Raw genomic sequence first — 19996 nt, forward strand, 5'->3', positions numbered from 1 at the left:
TTCCATCTCCCTGTTGGGCCAACTCACATGCAATGAAATGATGGCTGAGATGTCAATTGATAGAGTATTACAAGGGGCTCTTGCTGCTTATAATCCCTAGACACAAAACTGGAGACCTAGTCCCCATTTCCCAAACAGGCAGGAATGTTTTCATTACTATGTTAATTCAATCTCTCCTAGAACAGTGATACTTTAATTGCTCCTCTGTTTTCCTCAGACATAATCCAATTCCCTTTGGCCTCCTGGTTTATCCACACATTAATTGGGTTATTGCCTTGTAAAACAGAAGGGCAAATATATAGCTTAAATTTTATGACAGACAGTTAATAAGCACGACTGAGATTTTAAAGTGCCCTAATGCAATTACGTGCCAGACTCCCAGGAATTTCAGTGGGATCTGGGTGCCTTCCTGCATCACACATCTTGGAAATTCCCATCCCAGGTATGTAAGGACAAATATATTTCTTTACTGTACATTGACTACTTCAAAGTTTCTCCTTTTCAATCTGAATTCTTGATCCTACAGTCTAATCCTGTAAATCTGCTTTTGATTCAATCTAGTAAAATTCTTTTTGATTTCCTTGATTAAGGATTGTAGGGTCAAAGCCTCTGAAGTACAGCTGAAGGCTTTGAAGTATAAAAGAGGCAGAGCCAGGGCTTGGGGGACTGGTAAAGGGACACCCAGGTTCTCATATTGAGGACTGCAGTCCCTGCCAAAGGTGACTCCATGCTTCCCCAAGCTTGTGGCTGCAGAGCTAATGTCCATCCCCTGCAATCTGAGGGAGCTGCTGAGCAACAGCCTTGTTCAGCAAACACAGAAAGCTCTGAAGCTTCCCCATCTCCCCACACCACCTTGCTGTGGGAAGGAGCTTACTCTGTCACAGCCAGGTCTGTGCTAGTTATCCAACAAGCAGCTGTCTCTGAACCCCTCATGGACACTTTTGTCCTGTGAATTTCGATTAACTGTGTCAAGAAGCACTGGACCAGGATAGCAGCAATGAAAATTATTAGGAAAAAAGAGAGACTGTCAAGGATGGCCTTAATTTATTTTGACTTGAACAGTGCAGTGGAACACCAGGACTGAGCACACTGTGAAGATCTTCCCCCCCTTGGCTGTTTAAAGCACCACTTGCTGCAGCAGGATCAGAAATAACCTTCACTCATAATCAAACACATCCTGTGACTCCTTCAGCTGGCTGTTCTGAGAGGCAACAGGTTGCAGCAGAAGGGAAAATGGTTGCTGCACCCTCCCACGAGTTCCTGGTGACTCCAGGCTTGGGAAACCAGGAGCAAAAAGCAACCATTGTGACAAAGCCTTCATCAAGGAAAAGCCTGGGCTCCTTAGTGTCACTGACCTGGAGTTTGAATCAAACAGAATAAAAGGCAATAGGGAATGATCAAAGGGTGAATACTAGTGATAACAACATTCTATTAATTAATGGAATAACTACCATGCCCTCTGTGGAGTGGCAGTGATCAATTCTCTTCAAGATGGCAAGGGAGAAGTAAGAATTGCCAAAGAAATACACACTTTGGCCTCTATTCCTTTAAAATATGGAGTGAATAAAACTGACAGGGATCATTTTGCTTTGATTGGATTTTAGATAAAAACACTTTCCATTCAACCTTACACAGTGTAGGTGTTATAATACCAGGGAAAAACAGGTATTTCATAGAGCATTACAGGGGTTGCTGAAAATCAGAACTAGAAATAAGTCAATAAGTTGCAAGTGGTGGGAGAGAGGTGGGGGCAGATGCTCCTCAAGACCCAGGGCTGAGCTGGAGCCTCTGAGTCCTGGTGAATGCAAAGCAAGACATGTTCTGGTAAAAAATTATTTTTGTTATTGGAATCCTTCTTGTTTAAAGTAATTTATGGATTTAGAATCAGTCTCAAGTAACTTTCACTGACATATGAACTGGGGTTTTTCAGGAAGCGCCGTGTTCCTAACCTCAGTGGCCAGAGGGATAATGAACATCCTGGTTCACTTGGGTGTGTCATGGAGCTAGGCACAATGTTTGCTTTTGCTTCTGACTCTTCCACGAGGAAAGTCAGCTCTACTGCTGGCTGGGCTTCCAAGTGCTTGTTGATAAAAAATTACTGATATCTGGAAAGTGTCCCATGTAAGAACACAGAGATATGCTATCCTAGGGGGACTGATCAAAGTCTCTGGAGGGGCTGGATTCTCCATCAATTACAGACAAATTCAAAATATTTTAAAGGTACAGTTGTCCAAATGAGCTGAGAGCTTTACGTGGAGTGTTTCTGAGCTGTTACATTATGTTGGCTATGACTGTCATAAGTGTCATCTTAAAATCTACAAACAAATCTTGTGCTGTGTCTTTCATTTCCAGGAAACACCTTTAATTTAAAAAGAAAAAGTCTGGGTAATTAAGGCAAGCAAAATGCTGTGGTGAGGAATGTGCCATCCAGCTGTGATTGCACTAAGTACCAAAGTTTCCTTTCTCCCTTCCCAAGAAATTAAAGGAGTTACAGTCGCGTTTCAGCTCGGTTCCAGCTCCCAAAGCTGGCTTTGACCATTTCCCACCGTGGCTGCTCTGGCTGGAGGCATTCAGCTGTGTGTTTATAGAGAGGGAAGGGTTCAGCTGCCTGGGCTGGATGCACAGACAGCAGCTTGGGAGCACCTGAGCCAGCCTGGCCCCAGCAGAGCACCCGAGTGGAGCTGTGCCAGCGTGTCTGGGCTGAGCCTTCCATGGGCACTGCGGCTCCTCTTGTGCTTTTATCCCTCCTCAGCTCAACCAGCCAGCTCGTTCGACCAGCGGTGAGTTCTCCCTTGGGGAAACCTCCCTGTGTTTCATTTGGGAAATAATAAAAATGAAACGTGTAGATTTCCCCTGCAGAGTGGTGAATTTGGAAAAGACAGAAATGACTGCGGCAGTGCTCTGTTAAATGCTCACTGCCACAGAGGAAAAGATGCTATGGCTGCTAAATTTGGGGTGGATTAAAACTCCCTTGTATTGTAGGGCAGAGTATTTTCATTTGGAGCTTGGAGTCTGTCCAAAACAGAAATGCAGAAATACAGAACAAGCTGTGATTCTGACAACTGCTCAATCCTGTCCTTTCATCCTTTCTCCCTTTGCAGAAAAACAACACAAGGTTCGGTCTCAAGCCCTCGGTCTTGCTTTTCTCTTTAGCTGAGCACTCATTTCAGGTAAATGCTGCCACCAAGTTCTATTTCTTGAAAACCCAGAAGCCCAGACTTTAGGAGATTTTTTTCTTTATTGCAGGCTTCAGAGTTTACATGAGGGACCAGGATATACTTGTTGCGTTTTTAGTTACAAAAATATCTTAAATAATGTATTTTATAGTCTCATAATCTTTATTTGTTGTTGGTCTTTTCTAATACCTTTCAGGATTTATTAGCTATGTATATAGAAAACACCCTAAAAACTGATAATCTGTAATACTTTTACTCAGGCTGTTGAGTTGATTGCACCTTATGAGACTTAATGACTTCTTAAGTACTTCATTGAAACTACAGCTATAAGATGATTATTGCTAGGTTATTGGCATTAAATATAACACTAGCCACAAGGGTTTAAAACTGTTGCATGCATTAGAACGGGGGGTAAAATATATTGATTACACTGGAATTTATTCACAGTTCTTTAAGACTGCACTGTGCCCAGATGAACTGGGAAAACACTGATAGAAGCTGAGCTCCCATCAGTTCTGCACCAACAGAATCAGACCCACAGAAAAAGTCTGGGATGGGAGAATCAAAATAACACTTAAGCTGCTGCTGCTGTCTCTCTTACCTACATGGGATGTGGGCTCCAAATTCAAAGTAGAGGGAAGTACAGCACTGATTTCCTCAAACTGATTCCCAAATGACCAACAAGTCATGGGAGATTGGGTGTTTTCCCCCAGTGAATTTCCTGGTTTGCTCTCTGAGATACATTGTCTTGGCCCCATTCCCTATAGCAGAGCTGCATGGATTGAATGGTCTAAAACCTTTAAGATCAGCAAGAAATTGTCCAGCACAGATGGAAACTTGAGTCCTGTCACTAACTTTGAACAGGCAGTGTAAGATCTCAGGGATAAATGACAAGGCTTAAGGGAAATGCTGTGCTTGAAGAACTTTATTACTTACATTCTGTAGCACTAATTTTAATTAATAGCTCTCTAATACTGGAAGATCATATCCAGATCAGAGGGAGCTCCACACATGAGCTACACACAGACTCCAGAGCTCACTCTGAGAGGCACAATCATAAAATAATTTGTGTGGTTGGACAAAATAAGATGGTAGAAATGGGAAGGGGGCAAAGGTGTTAAAAATGCAGATACGGATTATCTTTTAGCTCGGCTCCAGTGAGGCTCAGCTGTGGTGCATGCTGTGTGTTCAGAGGTGTCAGTCTGGGTTGTTAACCCAGGACTTTGAATGGAGTTGCATCTGGGGTGCTGAAAATTGTGATGTGATACAGACTGATCCACTCCTTTGTGTGCCATGATACAATTTCCCTGGACCAGAAGGACCATCCAAGGCTGAGAGGTCAATTGACTCCCAGGGACACACAGACTGTAACCTGGCCATCTACAAGTGCTCTGTCACTCTGAAAAATCAGCCCTGTGCCTGGCATGAGATCTGAGTTCCCCCTTTGTGCCAGCTGGTGCAATCCAGCACCAAATCAGGACTGCTCTAACTGGAGAGATCTGTCAAGGTGGCAGTAGCAGTTGAAGCTCTATCAGTTTTTTCAGATGTAGGTGAATGAGTCTGCAGTAAGGTAAGGTAAATCAAGTTCTGTCACCTTGAACTGAACATGACCACTCTACTTACAGCCGCAGTATAAACCCTATCAGAACCACATGAAAAAAACATTATCACCTTTTGGAGCTGAGTGGGCTGAGGGCTGTGATCCTGAGCTGTCCTGCAAACCACATCCAGCTCTGCTTTCCCTGGCTACAGCCAGCCCAAATCCCGAGAGATTAATGAGCCAAGTTCTGATCTCACTTATATTTGTGGACTTGTCCCATATCCATCCTATATAAATCAGTCTTACCCTGCTCAGGAAAGCCAGCTGGGTTTTGGTCCCAATTAAGTCAATGGGAATGCTGCCATTCACTGCAGAGTTTGGGTTTCATTTGGGGTTGAGAGCTTTTAGTCTCATTTAACTGTTTCCTACAGGAAAAGGCAGTATTGTCCCACAGCTGAAATAAATATTTGGCATCCTCTAAGCAAGGCAGCTCTCATGTAGAGGTGCATTGCATTTCCCATAAAAACTGCTGCAATATTTGGTTGGCCAGGATGCTTCCCTTTCATGCTGAATCAAGGGCTCTAATAAGCATGATGAAAAAATATGAGGAATTCTATGTAATTATGGCAACGGCACCACCTGCCTCTAATTAAGCTGCCAAAACATTTGGTTTAAAATGATGCAACGAATTAAAAAAAAATACATATCCAATATTTTGGCAATGCAACAAGAAGCTGGCTTTCCTCACATAATTAGTCTTAACAAAGTGTTGTTAATCTGATTTTTGATTAATAGACTATTTAATCTTCTAGTAAGCTGACAAGACTCTAATCTGCCTCTAGTTTAAGTTTTTGCACCAAAAAGGCTAAAATTTGTAAGAGTTTTAAGAGATATATTTGTATAAGAAACATTAGATTATCTTATTATTTTCATTGTGTTCACGAGAACCCCAAAGGTTACATTCTCTGAATTCACTGAACTTTTAAGCCTTTCATTAAATTTGAAGCCAGAGGAAAAGCTCTTTTTTTTTTTTTCCCCTCTTCCTAATTCCTTGTACAGAGAAGTCACTGGTATGACTAATTGGGGGGAGGAGGGGTGCCCAGAAACCTGACAAACTCTGCACATTTTAGAGCTGCTGGTCTGCTGGCAGAAAGTATCAGCTTTGTGGACTGCTGTGATGCCCTGGGGTGTTTGGTGGCTAATGGTCTCTCCCCCTAGAAGTGCTTCTCTGGCTGGATTTAGTGACAGTGAGGAGGGGAATATAAAGTGTAACAACAGCAAATGCAGCCCAACCGCTTTTCCAGGACTTGTGTGGCCATTTGGGTTTCAGAGCTGTTAATGTAACCTGGCATGTTAAATCAGACATGATCAACACTGTAAAAGAGCCAAGCATACCAACAGTACAGATGGGTGGCAGATAATGAAAGCAGCCATGGCTGAGCAGTGTAAAACTGCTGATCAAACCACGTTAATATGTGGGTCTTATAATTCTGAAAATTGGCACTTGAAAATACCAGGATGCAAACAGGTAACTGTATTCACTGTAGGTGCCATCTATAAAAACCATGACTTTAGCAATTTGTTTGTCTCTTGCCCTGGGTGCCTTAAATGCATGATTTTTCCAGTACCTCATGCCCCCGTGACTCCATGAAGTGTGTGTAAATACTTTCTGCTAGCTGCAGTTTGGTGTCTGTTGTCTCACCCTGTTGAGTTTCTTTCCTATAGCAGTGTCTGGGCTGGACTACCTACTCCCACTCCAGCTGCAAAGTCCTGATGAGCTTTAAAATTCAGAGGAGTTTCAAGGAAGTCCAAGAACTTGACAGCTCTGGGCTATTTGTAAAGATGACTGTTAATTCAAAAGATTTGTTTCACTTTTCTCATCCTAAAGTAACAATAATAGCACTGTTCTTGTATTTGATATATTGCTAGGCCAGTGTTGAGATTCCAGCATTTGAGAAAAGGTTTTCTGGTGCAGTTCCCTGCTCTGACAGCAGAGATTTGATGACATGAGTGATACTTCCTTAAGAGGTCAGACAACCTTTATGTCTGTGTGCTCACACACCCTGCAGAGCTGGGTGCAAAAGTCCATTTGTTATCTCCAGGCTGCCTTTGTGTGCAAGGAGGTTGGTTTTGTAGGAAACCCTAACTCATTTGCTAAATAAGAACTGAGTCGATGTGTGGTACCCTGACCCGAGGCTGCAGTGTGAAACCACCTCCAGACTCCACCTCCTGCCGGCCCTGGAGATGTGGAGCATCCTCAGTAAATGCTTCCTGTACAGATGGGGAGAAGGGAAGACAATGAGGGCCAAAGGTCTCACTGAATGCTGATCAAGTGTGTGAACCAAAACCCCACAGGGTGGGTGTCCCACACGATCTGCTGAAGCAGCAGGAATTTGGGGTTTCTCACTGTTCACTGGCACACCAGACAATAATAAAAGCCAGGATCTCCATTGATTCCCAAATCTTGCTCCCACCCTGCTCCTCCAGAACAACAGCAACAGCCCTTAGGTGGCCACCTCAACTCTATTGCACATTGGACTGGCAGATTAAACGCTTATGACTCCTTTTTTTTGTTTTTTTTTTCTTCCACTATCTTTTTTATCAAATAAGTTTTCAGACACAGATTTGGGAATACCCTGTGTTTACTTTTAAATGCACTTGGTAACATTTGTTTTCTTAAAAGCTTATCCAAGAACTGAACAAATGGGCTCCTGAGCCAGTCTATAGAAGGAGGTGGCTAGGGTCAGTTTAATATTTGCCATGATTAAAGTACACACTGCTGAGTAAATACAGAGAGGAATTATGTGTTATTTGACTAGCTGCTAATTACAGTGAGCTCTTCCTGACTGTGCTTCCTTTTTAAAAGATGAAAGCCAGATCCCCCAAAATTCTCATATTTAGTTCCTTTGGAAAAAATGGTCTGGTAAATAAAACAAGTATTACTGCTCTAGTTTGTATCATGCTTCTTTTGCATGCTAATCCAAAGTTCCCCTGGGATAATTTGACAAGAAGGCCATTAATGCAAATTTGAGCGTGACCTAGAAAGGACTTATTTTTCATGTACCACATTGATTCCCTGCTATTGTTATTTGTTCTTCTTTGTTTTAAGCTGCCCGGTGTTGCCTTTCCTTATTTCCCTTTTTTCCTCATGATTTTAGTAGCATAACTCAGAACAAATACACTGCTTTAAATGAAATGGTGGAGTCAGATATGAAAGTGTTGCATGCAAAGAGCAGAATTTATCTGGCAAACACTAGGTGTAGTTTGGGAAAACTATTTTTGTAGGCAATTAACAAAAGCTGACTTTAATTTCTTTCATTTTACTGGAGAACTTGTGTGTAAATTTGCATTATAGATACCTGGGCTTTGCTAGCAGGTGTGGTCTCAAAGCCCTTCATTGTCCAGCCATGCCAACTGGCCAGCAGAATGAAGTAAATGCTAACAAACCAAAACTATTGCAGATGTGAGGATTAGACATTCTCTTTTCTTCAGTGGTTTTTCTCAGTAATTTCTCGGCATAACATAATTTTTGGGAGCTCTGGCTCTGGCATTCATGTAAGTTATCTGTTGTAGAAGAAAGCAAGGAACAGTCCCAAACACTCCAGCATCTCAATGCTTCTTGCTTTGGTTATACCCTGTAAGGAATAAAAAGGTTAGATCTACCAGCTTCCCCTTAGCCCTTTACAGGTCACTTCAGGGCTCTTACTGTTTTTATAATATAATATGTATGGAAATAAAGTATGTAACATTTCTCAAAGAGATCTCAAAGCTCTGTGCCATCTTCCACTACGTCCTTGAAAAAGACACATTTGCTCACAGTCAGGAAAAGTAGATCTAGCTGGTTGGCAGATAAAATGTGGCTTGATAGTCTGTCGTAGTAGAAACTTGTCTGTCTGAGTCAGCGGGGTTTTCCTGCTTTGGACTGGTAATGGCAGAAGGAAAACCTTTCCTTTCCCGATAGCTCCCGAGGGCGCTGGGCGGGCACTGCTGGCGCTGGCCCCGGGGCGCACGGCCCGCTCCCGGCTCAGTTAATAGTTCTGCTGTCCGGGTCGATACGTCTGCTTAATATTCGGCTGGAGAGAATGCAAAACACTTCCTGGTGTGGCGCAATGGGGACAGCGCTCTGTCCTGAGGCGGAGGGAAGTTGAGTGGCTCGGGGTTAGGGGTAATTGAAGCGGAGGCAGGCGGAGGTGCGAGCCCCGCTGGAGCCGGGGCTGTGCCGCCCCTGCCCTGCCCTGCCCCGCCCTGCCCCGGGCGCGGTGCCAGCGACACACGCAGCCTCTGCTGCAAGAACGCATCCAGCGGCCAGCCCGCTTGACCCCCTGTCTGAGCAACTTGTTTTGCCATTTGTCACTGCCAAATGTTTCTTTATTCTGCCTCAGTCACTCGGTTCGCCACTCATTTGACTCCCTGCATAATTAACTTTGCCAGCCAATTGACTCGCTGTGTAATTATCTTTGCCAGTCGCTTTGGTCTGTGCATATTAATCACGGTGTGTAATGTTCCTCGGGGCAGGCTGCAGCTCGGTGGGGCTGGCAGCAGGTGCTGGCCAGCCCTCGCACCCAGCGGCGCTGCCTGGCGCAGGCACAGCCCAGGGGCTGCAGCCGGGACCTGGCGGGGCTGGGCCGGCAGCAGGGCTGGGACAGCTGCACAGACATGCTGCCACTTGCTGCTTCTCTTCCCTGACCCCAATTTAACTCCGCTTCCCAGCAGTGCCCCCCTCCAGCCCTGCCCCTCCTCATTTAATTGCTCTCATTTCGGGCCTGGTCCGCCCGCCTTTGTCGGCGTTCCTGACACGCTTCCCCATATGCTTTATCACACTCGGGCTCTGCAGCCTCTGCTCCCCGAGCAACCTGCGAGGCCTCCACAAATTCTTTGTTCAGCTCCGACTTGGGGGCTGTTTCGGCAGGATGCCTTGGAAGAATTATCTGACTTAGAGTGACAAGTGTGAAGAGCAGTTGCAGACAGTTTATACATCCTCCTCGGGGAAAATAAACCTGTTAGTGTGCGCCATATGCTACAAAGAAGTGGCTCTCGGCCACGCAGCTGAAACACTGGAGCCCTTCCTTGACTCTTTGTCTGCTTGTCTATTTGTCTTCAAAGCAGGAGGCCCTTACAGCTGACACTTCTTAAGTCTTGTTTACCAAATAGCTGTGGACTTTGTAAATAATGCAGATAGAAGTTTTGTATGTTGTTGGGAATAAGTAACATCATGTAGATTAATCACAGGATAATGTTCTTTGGAAAACTATCTTGTCTGCCTGACCTACCTTTTAGAGGGGGTTGTTTTTCTCTATTGGTGCAGTTTGCCTTTAAGTTTCATACAGCTTCATTCCCTATTGGATATGCTTTAGCTCTAAAAACATGATTCAGCACCAAAACCAAAGACTTCCAATCTAATTTTCCCTGACCGTGTTTTCAAGTTTGCCTGGACGGATAAAAATCCACTGCTAGGATTTTGGCCTCTCTGCATCCTTTTGTAGTGACTGGTTATTTCATAGTCCAGTTATCCTCCTTGCTTAGAGAACCTGTAACAAATTCTTGTAAAGAGCTTTTTAAAATCCTCTCCTGCTGCTCAGTGTTTTGCATCTGTATGTAACCAACAATATCGTGCAGACATTATTTTTCTGAAGTGTCAAGAAATACAAACTCCCAAATGCGTTTCTGAGATGCAAAGGCACAGGTCCGTACGGTGCAATCAAGAATGGTGGTGTTCTCTCACCTCATTTTAGCCGAGCTCTCCAACAGGAGCTTTCCAGGTGCTGGGGTTAGTGCAGCTCTAAGCGGAGGTGCTTTAGCCCCTCTGCCCAGCTCTGTGCAGCCTTGCTCACAGGTTTCTCATGGACCTGGACACGGTGCCCTGTGGGGTGAGGGATGTGAGTGTTTTGCTCATGTCAAAGGGAGGAGAGTGTTCCCCCTCCTCTCAACTTGTCTTTCAGTCTCCAGCCTTTGCATTCATTCCCTGGCATGTTCCTTGGAGAGCTGGATTATTGTTGGTAGTGGTTTTGTTTTGCAAGAGGACAAGTTCCCTGGCTGACTAATGCACCGGCAAATCAAGTGCCCTCACCTGGTCTGCCTTTAACTTCCACATAACAAAAGGAAAAGGAGCGATCCCATCTCAGCTGTCCTGTGCTCTCACGCCTGCGTTTCAGTCTGGGGCAGGATAAAGGAACTCTGCTGGGAAGAGATCTGAAGTTCGCAATCTGGAGTCTTTCTTCTGAAGCTTAGCAAGCTTTTTTATTTTTCAGAAAAAAAAATAATGAGTTCATGTGTGAAGTATGACTGCTGTTTATTACTTTTTTTTCCTGAAGTGTCTCTGCTCTGCCTCTCCTGACAGCTTTGAGCTGCAATAAACTCACTCAGAACTGCACCAAGAGCCAGTTCTGACTGGTGCAGACTGTGAGGCTGCTGAAATTCGATTTTGGCACAGGAAGTGACATGACTGGAGCAAATTCCTCAGCTTGATATTTAAGAGCAAATATAACATCATTGGTGGTTTGGCTCGGGCTGCTGTTGTTTTGGACTAGGCTTGGGTCAGTGGGAAGCACAGTGACAGAGGGGATGTGCTAAGGCAGCCTCACCTTACCTGCTCAGGGGCAATCTGGGGGACAAGGGCACAGCTTCGCCTTTTCCCCAGGCCAGTCCCTCCCTCTATGGATGTACAAACTCAGGGCTCCATGCACAAGGATCTCCAGCAGAAAGGAGGAAAGAAACACAGCCCTTGCACTGAGCTTTGGCTAAAGATTAACCTTGCTGACTAATTGAATACTGGCTATGAAAAATGTTAAAGCTAACAGACAAAAAACCCAGGCTGTGTTTTTCCTCTCCACTGCCTGATAGAAGGCAGTGTTGCCACCTGTTAGGGCAAATATTTTTAGATATTAAATATATTATAATATTTTAGATATTAAATAAACCTGGTCTCCTTCTGTGATAAGTGAGAAGTTAATTCAGCTCTATTAGAAAAGTCTACAGCACAAAGTGAGCCAATAACAGCTTTGAGTATTTCCTTAAAGCTATGTTTCACACCCACCCAGAACATAGAGATAACAGTGTTTACTATCACTTTGTAACTCTGGATGACTAAATCAAAAAGTAATGTCACGTAGCTGCCTGCTCTGTTCCTCTTTCCTCTTTCATTTATTCATCTTTCTGTAAAAGAGCTCAAGGTCTGTAATCCCCTCCTCTGGGAAAAGCAGGAGTAGGTTCCCCTCTGGGGAAAGCCTGGCTGCACCTGGGGAGATGTGGAGACACAGAATGCTGCTCCTGGGGGATTTCAGCTTTGCTGGCAGAGTGGGCTTTGCTCAGGACTCTGAGTTTAACCTTCCCACTGAGTCATCCTGCCACCCTCCAAACCCAGTGCAATATCCCTCTCTCTACCAGTACTGGCAACTGATTGTCAGAGCGAGGGAGGAAAAAGAGACAACAGTAGAGGAAGGAAACAGGGATGCTGTTGGAAATCATTGGCCTTTGAAGACCTTTTTTAAAGTCTCTCTATTATTGCGAAGATGAGCTTGCTATAAACTCCCAAATGGACAGACAGAGCCTGATGTGCAAGAGAATGGGCCTGAGACAGTTTTCTATTATCTGGGAGATTTCTGTCTTAATAGAAGCTTTCAGAGCCAGCATGAACATTGAGCTCTAAGATTATGCCCCCACAGGAACACAGTGTGTTCTGGTGGAAAAAAGCAAATAAATTGTGTTTTATGATATTGGACACACACAGTATTATTCTGCTGGTTCTCAAGTCATGCAGACTCCATCACAGACATCGAACCTAAACATCTTCTGCGGCAAAAATCAAAACAACTTTCTGTTCTCACTCAGAAAATACTAATATGGAGCAATACCTGGTGAAGGTGGCTCCTGTGTTCATCTCACAGAGCTCTTCTATTTTCTTCTCCTCTCTGCTGCCCAGCCCTTTCTACTCTTATGCACTCATTTTTCTTTTAATTTTTCTTTTGACAGTATCTACTTACTCAACCTGTAAGTGTGAAAATCAATGTTTACATAATTTGAACCAGTTAAAACTAATTAAAGCAAACTGTCACCTTCCAGGCTGGGCTGAAATGGAGAATACTCTTTGCCCCAATGCACACACACCCCTTCCATCCCCTTCAGCCTGTCTCACAGCAGGAGAAAATGGTAACAAATCAGAATGTCAACTTAGATGAAATTCTGCTACCACACTGCTACTCTATGCTGTGATTTCAGCCATCAGAACAGAACTCTCTCCACATTCAAACCTGTGGTTTACCAAATAGATTTTGTACTTCCAGTCTTGCCACTACTTTATTTACTTTACTACTTTCTTTACTTGCCCCTTGTGGGTGGTGCCTCCTTTGAGAATACTGGCCATAGCTTCCATTACTGGCTGCACTATTTATCATAATTCCACATCATTTTATTTTCTGCCAATGGCAATCATATTGTAGCAATGGATTATTTACCTCCTTTCAGCTTGAATATGATTTATATATTTTAGACCAGCTTAATAGCTCTTACATTTACAGTGCATTTTTTAAAGATTTTAATCAGATGTATGCTTCAATAATTCCTACAAAAATATTTATTTTTCTAGCAAAACCCAGGATTCAATAAAGAGCCTGCCTTCATGTTTTGCAGATTTTTAAAGGAAAAGACTCTCATGAGCAATTTTTGGCGTTACATTTTTTTAAATCTGCAATTAAGGGAATATAATTACTTTTCACCTTGTGTTCTGTTTGCTTTTTGCATTCCACTTCTGTGCTTGGGTTATGAATCATGTTTTATTTCATAGTTGGAAAGCAGGCATGGGTGTGCTGCTGATTCCATGTCTGGGCTGTATTTTTGGTAGAGACATTCAGCTGCTACAAATCAACAAAGGAGTCACTGAAGCCAAGTTGGTTTAGATGAGCAAAGGATGTAACCTTTGATCTTCTTCAAGAAAAAGCCCTTGACCCTACTCCTTTGAAAAATCTAATTTCAAACAAAAAAGTACACGACTGTCAATCAAACACATACAATTGTCTGGGTGAGGGTTTGCCCTTGCAGGCTTTTTTCCTCCTCCAAGGAATGCAGTCAACAGAATTCAGATAAAAACCTGATAGCTAAGAAAGACCCTTCAGCAAAATGTTTGTCCAGCAGTGTTAGAACTTGCCCCTGGATGATGAGTTAGATCCACCTTTGTCATTCCCCCACAGCTCTCACGCAATGAGGCAGCCGATTCCACACTTGTTGGAACTCACTGAGAATTTCCAGCCTGGATCTGCTCCTGCTGACAATCAGTTTGACACTGCTGGAGCAGAGTGGGCTTGGGCCCATCTCTCCCAGGTCACCTGCCTGTGTTCTGTTCTCCTTTCCAAACCTCAGGCTGTGTCACTGATGCAATAACTGCAGGCTCAGCCCAGCTTTCCCTTGAACCTGCTCTGTAATTAACTCTGGTTTAGGTTCTTATCAGTAGATTAACTTACTGCAGAAACATTCTCCATTTCCATAGCTTCCAAGCCACAGAGGAACTTGGCCACAGCCTTGGCATTACTCAATATGTCAGCTGAAGTCTTACAAGTTTTCCAGACCTTTTAATCTTTACTCCTCACATAATACTGTTCCCTTCAAATAGATGTCATTCCACCCACAGACACTTTGCCTTGTGGGGACCTAAAGCAAGCTGGGTTGGGTAAAGACCCATTTCACACATGGAGGAAAACACAAGAAAGATAAAGCCTCTAAATATACACCTCCATTTAGGAGTACAATAAAGCCCATGCTTAAATCCATACCTGTTGTAATTATTGGTGTTATGAAAACTATAGAAACTACAGCCCTATTTGTACTTGATGTTGTATGAACATATAATGAGGAGGAAGTGGTGTGTCCTGAAAGACTGCCTGGCAATGTAGGGATACAGACAACAGGGAGATCCAAACAACAGACAGGAGCACGGGAAAGTTGACAAAACCTTTATCTACAGAGGGATTCACTGGCCAAAACAAATTACTTGTTGAACAGCACTGTGATCTCTGTGGGTATTGTGGCATATCCTCAGCCCTAAGCATGTATTTAAGTCTAATTGAAGAAATTAAAGTTTAGCATGTGCTTCAGTGCTTTGCTGAGTCAGGGCCATGATGCTGCCACCAGCCATTTTAACACTGGACAGAGATGAACTAAAGACTGTGTGATATCAGTGACATTTCTCAGCAGCTCCCAAACTGGGGACATCATGTCCAGCCAGGAGAACTGAAGCCCCTTTCTGTGCTGTGATTTTCAACTCTGATTAAACCATCTCAATATACATTCCCGAGGCCACTGATGTAATAGATTCCTTCCAGAGAAAAATCTGGTAAAGCAATGCTGCCAAGAAATGGGAGCCCCACACTTGGTGCCTGTATTTATTGTAAATATCCTGACTGAAGTCTTTTGTGTAATAGTTCGAGAAGCAGCTTGTTGTTGTCACTCTCTTCAACTGCACCATTGTCCAAGTCTGAAAAGAAATTGGGATCTCATCTGTGGCAAAAAAAAATCCATCTGAAAAAAGGAGATGAAATACAATCAAGACAAAAATAGCCTGAAAATGGGTTTTCAGTGGGAAAGTAAGTTTCCTGGAGTTCTTGTCAAAATAATCTCATCAACAAAGAGTTCTTAAATGCTATGGGATTTTCAGGGTTTTTTTCTGTAACAGTAGATTCAGTACATGAATGCTCATTCCCAAAAGTGGCGCTCTCCCTGACTGTATGGTCACAGCATGACCCCTGCAAACAAATTCAGCAGCTTGGCAGCCTTCTATGCTCACCTTACCCTCAGTCAGTTCCCAGAAGCAGCAAAGTTGAAGGGGAGTTTTGCAGCTGAGGAGGATAAAACCACTGAGTGTTTGTGCTGGGTGCTCCACCATACCCATACCAAAGGCTCGAGAGCTCTTCTGCTGCAATCAACCCGCCCCTGGTCCCAGCACTCTGAATGTGCAAGGCTCCTTCATGCATTAAAGCAGCTGAAATGTAGATAAAAGAAGCAGCCAGTTTTTTGGTATACTAATAGTATTAAATGCCATTATACTGTTAAAGATCAAAGAAACTGAGCTTGGACCAGAGTTCTCTGTTGCTGAAGCCAGTCAGTGACTGCAGGCTATGGCATCTGGGCAGCCCAGCACTAACCAGGGGGGTATATCTGCTGCCTGTGCCACAGAATCAGCATCCACAGCTGCCCTCCAGCTACTGCTGAAACCTGTGGGCTTTTCCACAGCCCTGAGCACTCACCAGATCCTCACCAAAGCTAAAGATGAGGAATGCCAGGATAAATGCAGGGCAAGGATAGGGCTTAGCCAGCAAGAAGTGCTCCAGACTTTGACCCTGGGGGCACGTGGGGACACTGCTCCAGGGATGATCACTGCTGTGGTGGCTGTGGACAGCCACACCGCCCTGTGGCTCCTGACAGACCTCACCTGGTAATAATTATCACAGCGCTAACAGAAGAGCACAGCTAATTACCAAAATTGAGAGGGGAATGTCTCAGTGAAACTGCACAGCTCATTGGGTGCGCCTTTCAATTTATGGTAAATCTCTCGGTGGATTTACCACACCACCAATCTGCCACCACAGGTACCTTTCTAATTAAAGTGACAACATCCCCACATATTTCTCAATATCCAGTGCTCTTTCTCCACTGGCAGTCCTGGTTTTGATCTAGGAGCTCCTCAAGTGATTTGGTTAAGGGCTGCCTTGGTGTGTGCTCCTTTTCCCTCCCACAGCAGCAGAGACCAGGGATGCTGTGACAGGGACTTGCTGAAGCCAAACTGCTGATAGAGTTTGGGCAGTTCTGTCTTACTGGAATTAATTCCCCTGTTGAGTCAATAAAATCTGGATATTAGCACAGAACGTAACACTGAGCCATGCGAGTGAGAGCTGAGAGGGTTTCTTAAGTGAGGAAACCATGCCGGGGACTGTCAGAGGACACAATTTTTTCTTCCACAAAAAAGTATGCAATTAATCAGCTGCTGATGAAGAAAATATACCTCTTTGCCACCTTTTTTCTTTCTATCTGAGAGTCACATCTGCATGTCAAATGATGATGTGCAAGAACCCCACCCTTCCTTCAGAACCCTGCACTTCCTTCTGCAGCCTGCTGGCAACAGACAAATGTGGCTCAGTTGTGTAGAGAGACAGCAGTGATGAGGATATAGAACATCTGAAGACCAGAGACTTCCCTCTGGATTTTTTCCATGGTGTTTTATAGGTACTACCACCATCCTCCCTCACCTGTTGGAGAAGGTTATGAAGTGACAGGGAACAGTGCTGTCACACAGCTGGGCGAAGCTGCATCTTTATGTGCTAGTACCAAAAAGTCCTTTTGTGGAAAGGCAGAAATAAGGAGAGATTGGGAGACCAATTCAAAAGTATTCTGGGATTTTTGTGGTTTTGTGATGTTTCTTCACTCTCCCAGGTGTCTCATTAAAAATGAATTAAAATGAGACAATTAGCTGCTACAGAGAATTTACAATGCTGCTGCATCAAAGTATTTTGGAGTACTCACTAAATAAGAGCCAAGTAATTGGTACCTATCTCTACTGCCTGTCATAAAAACAATGGACATGGTGAGGGTCCTGGAGAGATGTGGTCTTTTTTGAAGAAAGAAAATGAATGCTTAAAAATGCTAATTTTAGACAACATATATAAATTAATATGATTAGCAGTAGCTTGACTGGGTTTTCCTTTCTTTTCTCCTTTTTTTCCCCTACTTCGTTCCTCCCAGTTTTGTTCTGGTTTGCTGTAGAATGGGTTTCCTGGTGAACAAATAAGGAAAGGCAGAAATATTACTTTTACAAAACTATGTTAAAAATGCCCTTGTGCTTCTTAAAAATGGAAGCCTGTCAGCTGGAACCCACTGCCTGACAGTGCCTGCAGCAGTTGCAGCTTCTGTCTCTTCTCTCTGACCTTGCTGCTTCTCCTGCGAGTTCTTGAGCGGAATTCGGGTCTTGCCTGCCATCAGGACCAAAATCAAGGCCAGCATTTCCCATGTTAAATGTGCTGTGAGTGCTGCAGCAGTCCCTGTGCACACACAGCCCGGCCAGGTCCTCTCTGGCACAGGCATGTCTGATCCCTGCAGGCAGAGCCACCAGCCTGGACTGAGGGATCCTGCCAGCCCTCTGCTGTGAGCCAGGATTTACTGCTTCCCACATCTTCAGGAAGGTCTGCCTGCTTCTGCCTCCCCAGCTCTCATACTCTGCAGGATTTCACCCCAACAAAAAGAGGAAAGAAACAGAAAAAGCAGTAAGGCAGGGGAGTGGCAAGAGAGAATTTAGGATTAACTCATGTTCACAAGCTCCGTTTTTATTTGAGACTATACCAATTCCAGTTTTCATAACAATGCATTTTCCCTTTGACAAGTGCTTATTTCATTTCATATAGTTGTCTAAATAGTTATCACACTGCTAATGTTTCCAGCCAGAAATTATTCCCCAGTGTGCCAGATCCAGACCTTCCAGTAATTTGTGTATGTAAATTTAGATTATTATTATGTTCACATGTAATACTACAGGTAACAAAATGAAAGAGCAGGTACAAATTATCTGCATAAAAATCTACATAAAATATTCACATAGAGAAACCTAATTTTTCTTGTTTAAAGAAATGTCTGAACATGTGAGATCTATTAATCAATCTCACTTTCACCCATACAACTCATATTTATTGTGTGAATCCTAACACCATCTTCCAGTAGTTCATAAAATATGATCACTGTGAGGAGCTGAACAGAATTCAGAGCTGTATGCTTATTTGGTTACTACTTTTGGTCTAAAATATCTTTTTTTTTTTTCTCATTTGACAGACAGTTCTACTGTAGTGATCTCAGATTTAGCAGCTCATGACTGTTCAACACTGCAGGATGCTTAATGCAATTAGCAAAGTTAATAAAATATGGGACAGGTGACTTGTACTGGGGTGGGGGGGAAGCTTGATTTGTTCAGGATCAAACAGTTACATGATCTTGTTTCTTTTAAGAAAGCATTTATTCAAAAAATGGGATGAAATCAAGAACAGAATCAATGACTGACTTGTTATTGGTTGAATTTTACAGTAAGTTTCCCTGTGTTCTACTTCCAGGAAAATACAAGCACAATACTTTCAGGAAACAACACCTACCTATTTGCAGAAGGGCACAGAAACAAAAATTACACTGAAAAGGCCAAAGCCTAAAGAAGATTACCCTGGAATATCTGAGGAACAAGCTGGAGTCTGACCTGAACCATCTACCTTTAATAATGGATGGAGGACAGGAAATATAAGAGAGGTCAGAGAGGAGTAAGTCCACTGTTCCTCCTCTTTTTAACAGAGTTGATCCTTGGAAATTACACACTTACCAGCTTAACACCTGGAAAGAGGCAGAGAAACTCAGTGAGAGGGAGCTGAAAAGTGCTTATCTGTAGAACTGGGGGAAGCAGAAGGCTCCTGCTGGGAGATTGGCCATGAAGCATAAAAGCAAGGATAAGGTAAGTGTGAGTTTGCTTGTATCTTTACTGGAGAACTCACAAGCTGGAGAACTTCTCTGCTTAAGGTGAATGTTCTGCATCTGCCCTCGAGGGAAAACTAAACTAGGTAGTCCTCTGAAGTACTTTCTGTGTTGGTTTTAAAGGAAGATTGGGAAGTCTAAGTGAGAGCCTGTAATTATGATGGGCTGGTTTTTTTAAAAAAAATAATAATAAAAGAGCTTGAAAGAGAAGTTGCAGTCAGTCTGTCAGGTTGCTTGTCCTCTGTTTCAAATCATGTTGTTCCAGGTTGTATTGCTTTTGTGCTTCCCTCACCTGTTCTATATTTATATCCTTCTAAGAAAAGATTCTACTATGGCTGAAATGAAACTGGAGGAAAAGATAGTCTTAGTTTCTTTGTTCCCACCCTGCCTCCTAAGCCATCCACACTGCAGAGGCATCTGCTCTCAGGGAATACACACAGCTCCCTCTGACACCATGCCTTCCCCATACCTTCACCTCTGGAATCAGAACTGAATCAAGAACAAAAAGCAGACATCAAAAATAGTGTCTGGAAGACCAGTATCACTTGTACCTCTGTGACTGTGTTGGATTCTCTGTCTCCTGAGCAGCCATGGGCATACTACAGGGTGAGCAAAACCCCAAAGAGGCCCAGCAGGAGGCAAACCAAGGATGCTCCATGTTCTGCCCAGCTTGTGAAACCCTCTATTTGTTTTGGTCCCTCAGAAATCCGCAGAGCATTGGTGTGGAAACAAGGAGTGTTGTACTGTTTCTGCTGAGGCAAAGGCAGAGCTCCTCGTGCTGAGACCAGAACTAACAGTG

This window comes from Parus major, chromosome 13, assembly GCF_001522545.3.
Source record: "Parus major isolate Abel chromosome 13, Parus_major1.1, whole genome shotgun sequence".
NCBI classification, from domain to species: Eukaryota; Metazoa; Chordata; class Aves; order Passeriformes; family Paridae; genus Parus; species Parus major.